This window comes from Somniosus microcephalus, unplaced genomic scaffold (assembly GCF_052327205.1).
Source record: "Somniosus microcephalus isolate GS21.2 unplaced genomic scaffold, FLI_Smic_1.0 unresolved_chr7, whole genome shotgun sequence".
NCBI lineage: Eukaryota > Metazoa > Chordata > Chondrichthyes > Squaliformes > Somniosidae > Somniosus > Somniosus microcephalus.
The window spans coordinates 47,513,131-47,528,871 of NW_028225185.1; the positions used below are offsets into that span (position 1 = coordinate 47,513,131).

At 45.0% G+C, this 15,741-nt stretch overlaps 1 pseudogene; it reads right to left on the bottom strand.

Moving 5' to 3' along the window:
* Nucleotides 1-238: 238 nt before the first annotated feature.
* LOC147086884 (NACHT, LRR and PYD domains-containing protein 3-like) overlaps nucleotides 239-15,741 on the bottom strand; it is a 50,382-nt pseudogene continuing 34,879 nt past the window's right edge.

Below are 15,741 nucleotides of genomic sequence, written 5' to 3' on the forward strand. Positions count from 1 at the left end.
ATACAGACACACACAGACAGTCTCTACATTTTGCAGAAACACACACTCACACTCTCACATCCATTTTGAAAGGGGTGCAGCCTGGGAGCGGCTGAGACAGGTGAGCCTGTGGCTGGGCCTCTGACATCATAATGGGAGATGACGCAATCAGCTCGAACTGGAAACACTTAAATTAAAATCAAATCAACGGCCGGAAATGTTCACACAATGGGAGCAGTGACGTCATCAATAGGAATGTTCATACAATCACTCTCAGTCCGGGTCTTGTTCCCTGCAGCACCCTTAGGAGTCTCTCTCCAGTTGAACTGAATTGATTCTCCCACAGCCTGACACAGATTAAAGATTAAACAGGAAATAAACAGATTGAACAACACTGTAAAAAACCGCGAGACTGGGGTTAATATTTCAATATTTCAATAATAATTACAGACAAAAATTACCCAGACTGGATCACATTGATTTTTTTTATTACATTTAAATTTAACACAAACACTCACCGGATCCGTTCCAGACTCCTGCAGGCCAGTATGAGGCGGCGGATAGCGGGGACAGATCCATCTGTGAAGGAGTTTCCTCCCAGGGTCAGATCCGTCAGTGAGCGGTTTGTACTAAGAGCGGAGACGAGATCCTCGTCACAATCATCTGTGAGACCGGCTTCATCCAGCCTGGGTATCAGAGAGATAAATAACAGGTATCAGAGTAAATCCCCAGTGTTTATTTCTAACACTATAACTGATACTAATAATAATGTTCAGTGTCAGACATCCAGTTATTATAAACACAATCTCACACAGTCTGGTACTTACCCCAGTTTCTGTATTTTACAGTTCGGGTTCCTCAGAGACGCAGACACTAGTTTCACTCCTGAATCTCCCAGTTTATTATAACTCAGATTCAGATCCGCCAGTGAGTGCTTTGTACTGAGAGTGGAGGCGAGATCCTCGGCACAAGAATCAGTGAGACCGACAGCCTGTAGACTGGGGATCAGAGAGAGAGAAATAAGACGGATCAGAGTAAATCAACAGAATCTATTAATAACATTATTACAGATACTAATAATAATGAACAGTGTCAGACACCAGTTATTATAAACACAATCTGACACAGTCTGGTACTTACTACAGCTTCTGTATTTTACAGTCCGGGTTCCTCAGAGCCGCAGACAGTAGTTTCACTCCTGCATCTTCCAGTTTATTGACAGCCAGGGTCAGATCCGTCAGTGAGCGGTTCGTACTGAGAGCAGAGGCGAGATCCTCAGCACAAGAATCTATGAGACCGACACCATCCAACCTGGGGATCAGAGAGAGAAATAACAGGAATCAGAGTAAATCCCCAGAGTTTATTAATAACACTGTTACTGATACTAATAATAATGTACAGTGTCAGACAACAAGTTAATATAAACACAATCTCACACAGTCTGGTACTTACTCCAGTTTCTTTATTTTACAGTCCGGGTTCCTCAGAGCCATAAACATTGGCTTCACTCCTGAATCTCCCAGTTCATTGTGATTCAGTCTAAACACAAACAGAAACAAACTGAATCAACGCCCGGACCTGAAACATTTTTCACTCTCGGATATTATAGCAATCACTGAAAGTACTTCAGGGCATTAATCACTGGTTTCCCCCTGCGATTTCCCACCTGGGCGGGTCGGGTTGGGGTGGGGGGGGCGGCCGGGGAACGGATCGGGTGTCCCTCAGACCGGTCTCATTCCCTGATGATCAGAATTAACCTCCTGGCGCTCAGTGACCGGTCCTGTCATGTTTGGAGAAAGTTGTCTCATTTCTGCTGCTCCTTAAATCCCGGATTTTATGGGAATGAAGCGATGTTTTCAGAATTAAATGATAAAGTGGTGATTCCCTGTACTATATACTCTGTGCATTATATTAATCTGTTTATTATCTCGGGGTGAGTTATATTGTGAAAGACTATCTGCTGCTGTAAAATCCGGCCACCAGCATTTTATATAACAAGGAGAATTTATGCTGAATTAAAAACAGAAAAAGATGGAAATACCCAGCAGGTCAGGCAGCACCGATAGAGAGTGAAACTGAGTAAATATTTCAGGACAAGGACGCCTCGTCAGAACTGGAATGAGTTACAGCTGTAACATATTTTTAAGCATGTGTAGGGGCAGGGAAAGTTGGGGGGAGCGGAGGAAAGAACAAAAGGGAAGGTCTGTGATAGGGTGGAAGACAGGAGAGATTAAAAGACAAAAGGGATGATGGTGCAGGCAAAAGGAGATGGTAATGGGACAAGTTAAAAATCAAAAGATGAATCTACATGCGGTGTGAATGGCAATTGCAAAGTTATCAACAGCTGTCATTCGAGAGAAAAAAACCGAAAAGGAAAAACAATATTAAAAAAATAAAATAGTGGCCGAGGTTATAGTCTGAAATTGTTGAATTCGACGTTGAGTCCAGAAGGCTTTAAAGTGCCTCATTGAAAGGTGTGGTGCTGTTCCTCGATCTTATGTTTTACTTTGTTGGAAGAGTGTAAGAGGCCAAGAATGGAGAGATCAGAGTGGCAGTGGAGCAGAGAATAAAAGCAATAGGCGACCAGAAGCTCGGGGATCACACTTACGGACTGAGCAGAGGTGTTCCGCAAAGTGATCACCAATCTGCATATTTCTCCCCAAGGTAGAGGAGACCGCATCGTGAGCAGTGAATACAGAATACTAAATTGCAAGAAGTACAAGTAAATCACTGTCCTACCTGGAAGGAGTGTTTTGGGCACTGGACACTGGGAAGGGAGGAGGTAAAAGAGCAAGTGTAATACCTCCTGCGCTTGCACGGGAAGGTGCTGTGTGAAGGAGCAGGGGTGTTGGGGTGATTGAGGAGTGGACCTGGATGTCGTGGAGGGAGCGGTCCCTTCAGAATTTTGGAAGGGGGGGTGAGGGGAAGATATTTTTGGTGGTGGGAGCACGCTGGAGGTGGCGGAAATGGCGGAGGATGTTTCGTTGAATGCGGAGGCTAGTGGGGTGAAAGATGCAGACAAGGGGAACCCTATCGTAGTTTTGGGAGGGAGGGGAAGGGGTGAGAGCAGAAGTGCGTGAAATAGAACAGACATGGTCAAGAGCCGTGTCAACCACGGTAGAGGGGAATCCTAGGTTGAGGAAAAAGGAAGACATGTCGGAAGCATTAGTATGGAATGTGGCATCATCAGAGCAGACGCGGCAGGGACAAAAAAAACTGGAAGAATGGACCAGCGTCCTTACAGGAAGCGAGTTGTTAGGAAGTGTATTCCAGGTAGCTCTGGGAGTCAGAGAGCTTATAGTGAATGTTTGTCAATAGCAGCAATAGAGTTTATTCAGTCCCGTTACAAGTTTTAAATGTCGCTGAGCTCCTAATTTATAGGGGAGTGGAGTTTCTCACTTTGTTCCCCATTAAACTGGCTCTACATATAATTCAGGTGTAACTGGCCCGAAATTTTTTTGGGAATTTTCGGAAGTTCCCTCCCCGAGCGGATCCTCACACAGGGGGTGGGTTATGGGGAATTCACCGGTTCACTGCCCCCGGTTTACTCAGGAGCTGCCCGCTGTGTGCGAGGCCCCACTGATGGCCGGTGTGTGTCTGTACTCCGGTTAGATTGGAACCTTTTCACCGGCAGGTTTAAGATCCTGAAAATCAATCTTTACTCAATGTTCAGGACTGTGAATAATTGTAAGCATTTAGTGCTGAAAGAATTCCCAATTCCCCAATCTTCCCAATCCAGGAAACTACCCCCTCGACAGGACACACTCTGCACGGTATTGGAGTAAATATCGAACTGTTAGTGATTTAAACTCGGGATTCACTCCTGTTTCTCGTTGAAATGGTGGATGTGGAAAAGATTATTAATTAATTTTAGCTTCACTGCCGGATTATATTTTATGTTTACATTCCGCTGTCCAGCCTTATTAAAAGTGATTTATTTTAATTAAATTATCAGACTCTCAGTGACCTTTATTTGCTGATCTAATAAAAAATATAAAATCCCTACTTGTTCAAAAGGATGCATTTTAGATTCTCCAGTCCTTAGGGAATTACTGACCGATCCTCTTATTATTGGTCAAATTTGTATTGAATCTGCTTCTCTCTGGTTTAACTGAACTGTTTGTTTCCCTACATTACGGAGCAACAACACAATCACTGACTGTTCTACAATTCGCCCAACATTTAGAGACAAATAAACAGTTACCTCAACACCCGGCATTTGTGCAGTACGTGTCCCAGCCGTTGGAGTCCTTCACACTGAATGGAGCAGCCTCCTAGATCGAGTTCTTTTATTGTATCACAGAGTCCAATGACGTGAGACAGGACTGCACAGTCAATCGGGGTCAATGGCAATCCTCTAAATGTAAGTGTTTCCACAGATCCCACTGTGGTCCGAGACAGTGCTTTATTCTGAGACTCAAACAGGTAGTGGAATGTGTTTAGGAGGTTCTTTTTACCAGTTTCACTCACTGTGTTCCCAATCAATCCTTCAACCTTCTCCTTCACCCAGTCAATCGCTCGGCAGGTTGTTTGATGAAGAAATGGACCCAGAAACTCCTCCAGCGGCCGAGCTGCCTGTGGGGAGGAGAGACCAGCAACAAAACGGAGAAATATCTCAAATCGCCCATCTTCCTTGCTGTGGGCTTCATTGAGGAGTTTCAGGAGGTCCCCGGGATCTGGAGTCAGGAATTGTGTGAGTGCAGCTACAAACTCTTGAATGGTGAGGTGCGGGAATGTGTACACCACGTTCTGGACAGAATTATCTCTCTCCAAAAGTTCCATCATGAACCCAGACATGAACGGGGAAGGTTGTAGATTGTACTTAATCAAATCTCCATTTCTAAACACAATCTTGTTCACGGAAACTCCTGTGAAGGCCATCTCACCAAGCTTCAGTAACACATCACGGGGGCTTTCAATCTCTCGGCCATGGTTTTTCAGAATGTTGTAAATATAGTAGGAATATAGTTGGGTGATGGTCTTGGGAACTCGCTGCTGATTCCTGTCTCTTTGTGTAAAGAACGGACCCAGTGACAGAGCAAGTATCCAGCAATAGGAAGGATTGTAGCACATTGTGTACAGGATCTCGTTCTCTTCCACGTGTTTGAAAACAGCTGCTGCCACCGCCCGATCTTCAAAAAACTTGTTGAAATATTCCTTCCGCTCTTCACCAACAAATCCCAGGATTTCAGCCCAGACACTGATCTCAGCCTTTTCCAATAAATGTAATGCAGTGGGGCGGCTGGTCACTAGCACTGAACATCCTGGGAGCAGCTTGTGCTGTATTAAACTGTACACAATGTCAGACACTTCACACCAGTCTTCAGGATCTGTGCACGTGTGCTGCGGTTCTGTGCTTCTCCGATTGTCAGCAAAATCGATCCGGTCATTGAATTCATCCAAACCATCGAATATAATCAGCAATCCCTCTGGGTTCTTCCAGAGCTCCCCCAGAACTTTCCCGAAGTAAGGATAGAAAAAGAGTATCAGATTCCTCAGGTTTATTCTACAGTTAATAGCGTTCAAATCCCGGAATTTAAAACTGAAAACAAATTGAAGTGTGGGTATATTTTCCCAGTGGCCCAGTCATGAACAATCTTTAGTACCATTGTTGTTTATCCAATCCCTGGGACTCCGCTCACTGCTCCTGAACTCCCTGATTTTGATTCTCTCTGGGAAAAACAGCTCTGGAACAATTGATCAGTTCGGATTTTTTCCAGCTCTCTCCGGAGGTGTTTCTTTCTCCACTCTTCATGGTCTCGGCCTCTTGCCAGCAGTTCATGTTCTACAAGTGTCCGATCGCGAACAGTAGAAATGACCGTTAGTTCAGCGTATCGATCAACCAGCTGTAAAACCTTAACCTTCTCCTTTATTAGGATAGTGTTCACTCTCAGTGTTTCAGTTTGTACCCGGAGTGTTTCCTTGTGTTTCTGTTGAACACCTTTAATTAGAACAGACAGAAAGTGGTCTCAATGTTAGTTGTATTGACAAAAAATAACTTCTCAATTCTATTTAATGTTCAGTAAAATATTGCACGGTTTAATTCACAGCTTCAATAGAGGTGCATGTAGAAATTAAATCTCAGTTAATGGAAACCTCATTTGAAAGTGAACAATGGCCGAGATAAGTTTCAAATCCTCACTTGATTCTTATATTCAAAGAACATGGAGATTTCTATGAAGGTGACTGTTGGTAAACCATTTAACTGGTGTAACTATGGGATTGATTTAATTTAAATCCAATTAATTAAACGGGATACTAGCATCTAAAATCGGGCAGAGGGTGTCCATAACTAACAATAAAAAATGTAATTAATTACATAGAATTGAGCAGGTGATGTATTACTGTTGCGAGATGTGGGAGCCGGTGAACCCCATTGAGGGTCATGGTGATTACGTCTGTGACAAGTGTCTGCTGCTACAGGAACACCAGCGCCGTGTTGATTAGCTGGAGTCTGAACTTCAGACAATGTGACACATCAGGGAGCGGGAGAAGTACCTGGACTCTGTGTATCAGGAGGTGGTCACACCTATGAAGTTAATTAATTCAGACGTAGCCCATGGTAAGGGAAAGGACGGTATGACTAGGAATGAGGCAGGTACGGGGATCCAGGACATAGAGCTCGAGGAGCCGCAGCCCTTCTTCTTGTCCAACAGGTTCGAGGTTCTTACTCCCTGTGGGGACAGGAGCAGGGACTGCAGGGAGGATGAGCAACCTAGCCACAGCACCGTGGAACTGGGGGCCACTCAAGAGGGGGGAGTAAATAGAAATATTGTAGTGGTAGGGGATAGTATTATTAGGGGGATAGATAGAGTTCTCTGCAGCCGAGAGCGAGAGTCCTGAAGGCTGTGTTGCCTACCCGGTGCCAGGGTTAAGGACATCTCCTCTGGGCTGGAAAGAAACTTGCAGTGGGAGGGGGTGGATCCAGTTGTCGTGGTCCATGTTGGTACAAACGGCATAGATAGGACTAGGAAGCCGGTTCTGTTAAATGAGTATGAGCAGCTAGGGGTCAAATTAAAAAACAGAACCTCAAGGGTAATAATCTCTGTATTATTACCCGAGGCACGAGCGAATTTGGCTAGGACAAATAAAATTAGAGAGTTAAATGCGTGGTTCAAAGACTGGTGTGGGAGAAATGGGTTTTGCTTCCTGGGACACTGGCACCAGTACTGGGGCAGGAGGGAGATGTTCCGTTCGGACGGGCTTCACTTGGCCAGTGCTGGAACTAGAGTCCTGGCAGATCATATAACTAGAGCTTTAGAGAGGGCTTTAAACTAACTAGTGGGGGGGAGGTTCCTAGAGAGCAAATAATAAAAATGGCAACAGAGAAGTTCATAGACTTAGGTAGCAGTGGGGAAATTAAAAACCAGAGCGTGTCAGGAAGGGGCAGAAGGTATGGAGTAAAAGGTGAATAATAAAAAGGGCACAAGCAGGAACTAAGTGTCACAAAGCATATTTGAAAGTTCTCTATCTGAAAGCACGTAGCATTCATAACAAAATAGACGAGTTAATGGCACAAATAACTATATATGGGTATGATCTTGTGGCCATTACAGAAACATGGCTGCAGGGTGAAAATGCCTGGGAATTAAACATACCAGGTTATTTAACGAACAGGAAGGACAGGCAGGATGGAAGGGGAGGTGGGGTGGCTATGTTAATAAAGGAAGGAATCACTGTAATACAGAGAAATGATATTGGGTCAAAAGATCAGGATAATGAAACAGTTTGGGTGGAGGTAAAGAATATTAAGGGGAAAAAAACACTAGTGGGCGTAGTCTATAGGCCTCCGAACAGTTGCAACTCTGTTGGACGGAGTATCAATCAGGAAATAGTTGAGGCTTGTAATAAGGGAACATCTATAATCATGGGGGATTTTAACTATCATATTAATTGGACAAATCAAATTGGGCAGGGCTGCCTTGAGGATGAGTTCATTGAGTGTATTAGGGATGGGATTCTTGAGCATTATGCAACTGAACCGACCATGGGGCAAGCAACCTTAGATCTGGTCCTGTGTAACGAGACATGATAAATTAAAAATGTCCTAGTAAAGGATCCCATTGGAATGAGTGACTATAACATGGTTGAATTCCATTTTCAATTAAAGGGTGAGAAAGTTGGATCTCAAACAAGCGTGCTAAGCTTGAATAAAGGAGACTATGAAGGTATGAGAGCGGAATTGAGTAGAGTGGATTGGGAAAATAGATCAAAGGGTAAGACGATACATGATCAGTGGTGTACATTTAACGAGTTATTTTACAACTTCCAAAAAATATCTATTAAACTGAGAAGAAAAGGGTGTAAAAGAAAAGACAGCCATCCGTGGCTAAGTAAATAAATTAAGGATAGTATTCGACTAAAAACAAGGACATATAAGGTAGCCAAATCTAGTGGGAGGATAGAGGATTGGGAAAACTTTAAAATACAGCAAAGAATTAAAAAAAGATTGATTAAGAAAGGGAAGAAAAATTATGAAAGTCAATTAGCAAAAAATATAAAAACAGATAGTAAGAGTTTTTATAGTTATATAAAAAGAAAAAGGGTGGCAAAAGTAAATGTTGGACACTTAGAGGATGAGACTGGGAAATTAATGGTGGGAAATATGGAGATGGCAAAAACACTGAATGAATATTTTGTATCAGTCTTTACAGTAGAGGACAGGAAGAATATCCCAACACTGGACATACAGGAGGCTATAGGAGGGGAGGAGCTAAACACGATCAAAACCACTAAGGAAGTGGTACTCGGTAAAATAATGGGATTCAAGGCGGATAAATCACCTGGACCTGATGGCTTACATCCTAGAGTCTTGAGGGAAGTGGCGGTCGGGATTGTGGATGCATTGGTAATAATTTTCCAAAACTCCCTGGACTCAGCAAAGGTCCCGGCAGACTGGAAAACTGCTAATGTAACACCCTTATTTAAAAAGGGCAGTAGACAGAAGGCTGGAAACTATAGGCCAGTTAGCCTAACATCTGTGGTAGGTAAAATTTTGGAGTCCATTATTAAGGAGACATTAACAGGACATTTGGATAATCATAATTTAATAGGACAAAGTCAGCATGGTTTTATGAAGGGGAAGTCATGTTTGACAAATTTGCTGGAGTTCTTTGAGGAAGTAACATATAGGCTGGATAAAGGGAAACCAGTGGACGTAGTGTATATAGACTTCCAAAAGGCATTTGACAAGGTGCCACACGAAAGATTATTGCTTAAGATAACAATCACGGGGTTGGGGGTAATATTCTGGCATGGATAGAGGTTTGACTATTACACAGAAGGCAGAGAGTTGGGATAAATGGTTCATTCTCAGACTGGCAATCAGTAACTACTGGTGTTCCGCAGGGGTCAGTGCTGGGTCCCCAACTCTTTACAATCTATATTAACGATTTGGAGGAGTGGACCGAGTGTAACATATCAAAGTTTGCAGATGATACTAAGATGGGAGGGAAAGTAGTGAGTGAGGAGGACATAAAAAACCTGCAAGGGGACATAGACAGGCTCAGTAAGTAGGCAGAGATTTGGCAGATGGAATACAATACTGGAAAGTGTGAGGTTATGCACTTTGGCAGGAAAAATCGTAGAGCAAGTTATTATCTTAATGGCAAGAAACTGGAAAGTACTGAAGTACAAAGAGATCTGGGGTTACTGGTGCACGAAACTCAAAAGGTTAGTATGCAGGTGCAGCAAGTGATTAAGAAGGCCAATGGAATGTTGGCTTTCATTGCTACGGGTATAGAATATAAAAATAGGGAGGTATTGCTTCAGTTGTTCAAGGTATTGGTGAGACCGCACCTGGAATACTGCATACAGTTTTGGTGTCCATACTTAAGAAAAGCCACACTTGCTCTCGAGTCAGTGCCAAGAAGGTTCACTCGATTAATCCTGGGGATGAGGGGACGGACATATGAGGAGAGGTTGAGTAGATTGAGACTCTACTCATTGGAGTTCAGAAGAATGAGAGGTGATCTTATTGAAACTTATAAGATTGTGAAGGGGTTGGATCGGGTGGATGCGGGGAGGATGTTCCCGATGATGGGTGGAACTAGAACTAGGGGGCATAGTCATAGAATAAGGGGCTGCTCTTTCAAAACTGAGATGAGGAGGAACTACTCATGGTTGGTCCATGGAATATGCTGCCCCAAAAAGCTGTAGAAGCTACATCATTACATAAATTTAAAACAGAAATAGACAGTTTCCTGGAAGTAAAGGGAATTACGGGTTACGGGGAGCGGGCAGGAATTTGGCCATGAGTCTCGGTTCGGATCAGACATGGCCCTGTGGGTAGCGGAGCGGGCCCAGGGGCCATGTAGCCTGATCCTGCTCCTATTTCGTGTGTCTAATTCTGTTAGATTCAGGAGATGGTTCTGTGATAGTAGATTGGCGGTTAGGATCAGATCAGCCATGATCTTATTGAATGGCGAAGCAGGCTCGCGGGGCCGATTGGCCTACTCCTACTCCTATTTCTTATGTTCTTATGTTCTTATGTTCTTATATTTTCCCTCTGATGATTAATATTATCCGGCCTGCCCTGTGCTTTAGAAATCACGTTACTAATCCACGCATGATCCTCTTTATACGACAGTAGAATATCTAGTGAATCATTCTCTGAAACCGCCAGTGGTGATTCCCCTCTGCAGCAATAGAAAACGGGATTGATCGCTCACCGAGAGGGACAATTTGCAGAAGATCCGCCGTTTGTTTATCAGATCTTGGGCAGGTTATCTGGGTTAGTTTGTAGACTGGGAGAGGGCCAGACTGTGAATTGACCGAACTTGCACTGTTAATGTATCAGAACGTGGACAGGTTATTTGTGGTAGTGTGGGCATTGGGACAGAAAGTGAATGGGCAGAAGTTCCACCGTTAGTGTGTCAGCTCCTGAGCAGTTTATCTGTGATAGTGTGGGCACTGGGAGAGGGGCAGACTGTGGATGGACAGGAGTTCTACCGGTAGTGTGTCAGGTCCTGGGCTGTTTAGCTGTGGTAGTGTGGACACTGGGAGAGGCACAGACTGTGGATAAACAGAAGTTCCACCGTTAGTGTGTCAGGTCCTGGGCAGGTTTTCTCGGTTAGTGAGGCCACTGGGAGAGGGACAGACTTTGAATGGACAGAAGTTCCACTGTTATGTGTCAGGTCCTGGGCATGTTATCTGGTATAGTGAGGGCTTTGGGTGAGGGACAGACTGTGAATGGACAGAAGTTCAGCCATCAGTGTGTCAGGCCCTGGGCAGGTTATCTGGGGTAGTGTGGGCTCTGGTAGAGGGAGGGACTGTGAATGGAAAGAAGATCCACCGTTCGTGTGTCAGGTCCTGGGCAGGTTATCTGGGTTAGTGTGGGCTCTGGTAGAGGGAGAGACTGTGAATGTACAGAAGTTCCACCGTTAGTGTGTCAGGCCCTGGGCAGGTTATCTGGAGCAGTATGGGCACTGGAAGAGCGGCAGCCTGTGAAAAGACAGAAGTTCGGCCATTGGTGTGTCAGGTCCTGGGGCAGGTTTTCTTGGGTAGTGTAGGCACTGAGAGAGGGATACACTGTGAATGGACAGAATTACAACCGTTGGTGTGTCAGGCCATGGGCAGGTTATCTGGGGTGCTGTTGGCACTGGGAGAGGGCAGACGGTGAATGGGCAGAAGTTAAACCGTCATTGTGTCAGGCCCAGGGCAGGTTATCTGTGGTAGTGTAAGCACTGGGCGAGGGACAGACTTTGAATGGACAGAAGTTCAACCATTAGTGTGTCAGGCCCTGGCAGGTTATGTGAGGTAGTGTGGGTACTGGAAGAGGGACAGATGGTGAATGGACAGAAGTTCCACCGTTAGTGTGTCACGTCCTGGGCAGGTTATATTGTTTAGAGTGCACACTGGGGCAGGGGCAGATTGTGAATGGACAGAAGTTCGGCCGCTAGTGAGTCAGGTCCTGGGGCAGGTTCTCTGGGGCAGTGTGGGCACTGGGAGAGGGACAGGCTGTGAATGGACTGAAGTTCCACCATGAGTGTGTCAGGTCATGGGCAGATTATCTTGGGTAGTGTGCGCACTGGGAGTGGGACAGACTGTGATTGTTCAAACGTTCGACCGTTAGAGTGTTCGGCCCTGGGCAGATTATCTGTGGTAGTGTGAGCAATGGGAGAGTGATAGACTGTGAATGGACAGAAGTTCCACCGTTAGTGTATCAGTTCCTTGCCAGGTTATCTGGGGTACAGTGGGCCTTTGGAGAGGGACAGTCTGTGAATGGACAGAAGTTCCACCCTTAGGGTGTCAGGCCCTGGGCAGGTTATTGGAGGAAGTGTCGGCACTGGGAGAGGGACAGCCAGTGAATGTACAGAAGTTCCACCGTTAGTGTGTCAGTTCCTGGGCAGTTTATCGGAGGAGGTGTGGGCACTGGGAGAGGGACAGACCATGAATGGACAGAAGTTCCACTATTAGTGAGTCAGGCCCTGGGCAGGTTATCTGGGGTAGAGCAGGCATCGGGTGAGGGAAAGTCTGTGAATGGTCAGAAGTTCCACTGTTAGTATGTCAGGCCCTGAAAATTTATCTGGGGTTGTGTGTGCACTGGGAGAGGGATGGACAGTGAATAGACAGAAGTTCCACCGTTAGTGTGTCAGACCCTGGGCATGTTATCTGGTGTAGTGTGCGCACTGGGAGAGGGGCAGACTGTGAATTGACAGAAGTTCCACCATTAGTGAGTCAGGTCCTGGGCAGGTTATCTGGGATAGTGAGGGCATTGGGAGAGGGACAGACTGCGAATGTACAGAAGTTCCACCATTACTGTGACAGGCCCTGGGCAGGTTATCTTTGGTAGTATGGGCACTGGGAGAGGGACAGACAGAGAATGGACAGAAGTTCTACCATTAGTGTGTCAGGTCCTGTGCATGCTATCTGGTTTAGTGTGTGCACTGGGAGAGGGATGGACTGTGAATGGACAGAAGTTCAACCGTTAGAGTGTCAGGTCCTGTGCAGGTTATCTGTGGTAGTGTGTGCACTGGGAAAGGGAGAGTCTGTGAATGTACAGAAGTTCCACCGTTTGTCTCTCAGTCCCTGGCAGGTATTGTATGCCCTTCTAATCATAGGAAGAATATTATTGAGATGGTGAAGGTGCAGAGAGTAATAAGATGCTTGTGTGTGTCAGGAATTGATCAGGATTTCTAACGGAAGTCACAAAATTAATACCGGAATGAGATTAATAATGAACACAATTAATTAAGAGAAAACAGACTCGAACGCGCCAGGACAATGAAGGGAAATCAGGGTAATATTTTTCACCAAAGTGTAATGGAGCGGGAGACCAGTTACCAGGGAGGACACTAAAGGGCTGTGTAATTTGGGACAAGAGACAATTGGTTGTGTTTCTGTGTGAAATCAGGGTAATATTTTTCACCAAAGAGTAATAGAGCGTGAGACCAGTTACCAGGGAGGACACTAAGGGGCAGTGTGATTGGGGACAGGAGACAATTGGTTGTGCTTCTGTGGATAAACTGAGAGGAGGGGCAGGTGGGCTCCTCTCTATCAGGGACAGACTGGTTTGGACCAAAGTGGCCTTTTATTCCCCTAAACCTCCTCCTGTTGTGTTTCAGAAAATGCGATCAGCTTTCAGTAACTTTACATTTATATTATTTTTAGATAATCTCATCAGATAACCGAACAGTATCAGATATCGAACTACCACCCACTTCACTCAGTATTACGTTAGGGTAGAAAAGACTGAGTATTCATTTCAAAAGTTACTATTATTAAACTCCATCGTTGCATTTGGATACGAGTTTTCCATAATGTAGTATTGAAAATTACAATTATGTTTGTAATAATTATTATGTCCGTGTGTAATTGAGACATGGACTGCAGGAGTTGGTTACAACAGATGTTTACTGAGTGGAGACAACACTGGAACTACTATGCAAAGTTACTGCACAGGCTTATATACAGGGGTGGTCACTACCGGTACTGCAGTAAACAGTGGCTGCAGAATATATTTCCTTCTGCAAAGTACATACACTACAATTCCTCCCCTTTTAGCTAAACAGTACATAACATTCAATTAATAACTAAATAACATATTTACAATTACAGCCGCTATACATTAGCTGAAGTTAAGCAATTATAAGTTCAGTCTTTGAGGAGGCTTCCTGATTCTGTCTGGATAACGTCTCTTTGGGGTATCAGGTTCTTCTGGCAAAGTTGATTCGGAATCAACGTCATTGTTTGTTTCGTCTGCTTCCAATATCACCGAATCTGAGGTAGATGAAATTGGTACTTCGGTTTCATCACCAGGTGTATCGGATCGTGGTGTGGAATTGACGTTTTCCAGTGACTCTAGAATCTGGTCAGCATGGCGTCTTACAATGCTCTCTCCAACGTCCACGGTATACATTAGAGGTCCTTGCCGTGTGCAGATCGTTCCTGGCTGCAATTTCTCTGTGCGGTAGTCCCGGGCCAAAATTGGTTGACCTATCTTAAAACTCCTGGTCGGCCTTTCATTCATATTCTGAAACTGCCTGTTCTCCACATCTCTTCTGATGTTTGGCTTAATCAAATCCAAGCGGCATCGTAGCCTTCGATTGAAGAACATCATGGCTGGAGTTTGGTTGGTAACCGCATGTGTCGCATTCCGGTAGGCAAACAAGAATTATCCACCTTGTGTTGTAGGGGTATGTCTTCATTTCACATTGCCTTGATAGCCTTCTTGAATGTATGAACGAACCTCTCAGTCAATCAATTGGTGACTGGATGATATGGGGCGATGTGTAATGCTTAAAACCATTGTTCTTTAAGAACCTCCGGAATTCTTCAGGCACAAACTGTGGTCCATTGTCGGAGCAAATCTGTTGAGGCAGCCCATTTCTGGCGATTATGGTTCGTAAGACTGTGATAGTTTTTTCTGTGGTGGTTGAGCACATTTTTACCACCTCTGGCCACTTTGAATGTGCATCCACCGTAACTAAAAACATTGAGTCCATAAATGGACCAGCAAAATCAATGTGCACCCTTTGCCATGGAGATGAGGGCCACTCCCATGGATGTAGAGGGGCTTGAGGTGGGGCGTTTTGGACCTTCTGGCATCCTGTACAGCTCTTGGTCATCTCTTCGATTTCTCTATCGATTCCCGGCCAACACACAAACGCCCTGGCTAAGTTCTTCATTTTTACCCCTCCCAGGTGACCCCCATGAAGCTCATTGAGCACTCTATCCTTCAATTTGGGTGGAATTACTACTCAGGATCCAAATATCAAGGTTCCTCTGCACACCGACAGCTGTTCTCTTCTCGGCGAGAATGCTGGCAACAGTAGTTCGCCATGTGCTGGCCATCCCTTCACCGTTAAATCATAGACCCTGGAGAGTGTCGGGTCATTTTGTGTTACCTTTTCTATGTTTGCATTCGTCACAGGTAGACATTCGATGATGGTCGAGTGGAATATCTCCACAGGATCCACTGCAGGTGCTTCATCCACCATCGGCAACGGTAGGCGCGACAATCCATCAGCATTCCCATGCTGTTTAGTTCCTTTGTACTCGATGTCATATTGGTGTGCCCCTAGGAAAAGGGACCACCTCTGTAGCCGTTGTGCTGTCATTATCGGGACGCCCTTCTGAGGGTTGAAAATGGAGGCAAGAGGTTGATGATCAGTTAGTAACGTAAATTCCTGACCATGCAGGTAGTGATTGAACTTCTTCACCCCCCCCCCCACCAGGCTGAGGGCCTCTCTGTCAATCTGGGCGTAGTTACGCTCGGCTGAAGTTAACGACCATGACGCAAAAGCTATCGGCCTCTCTGAA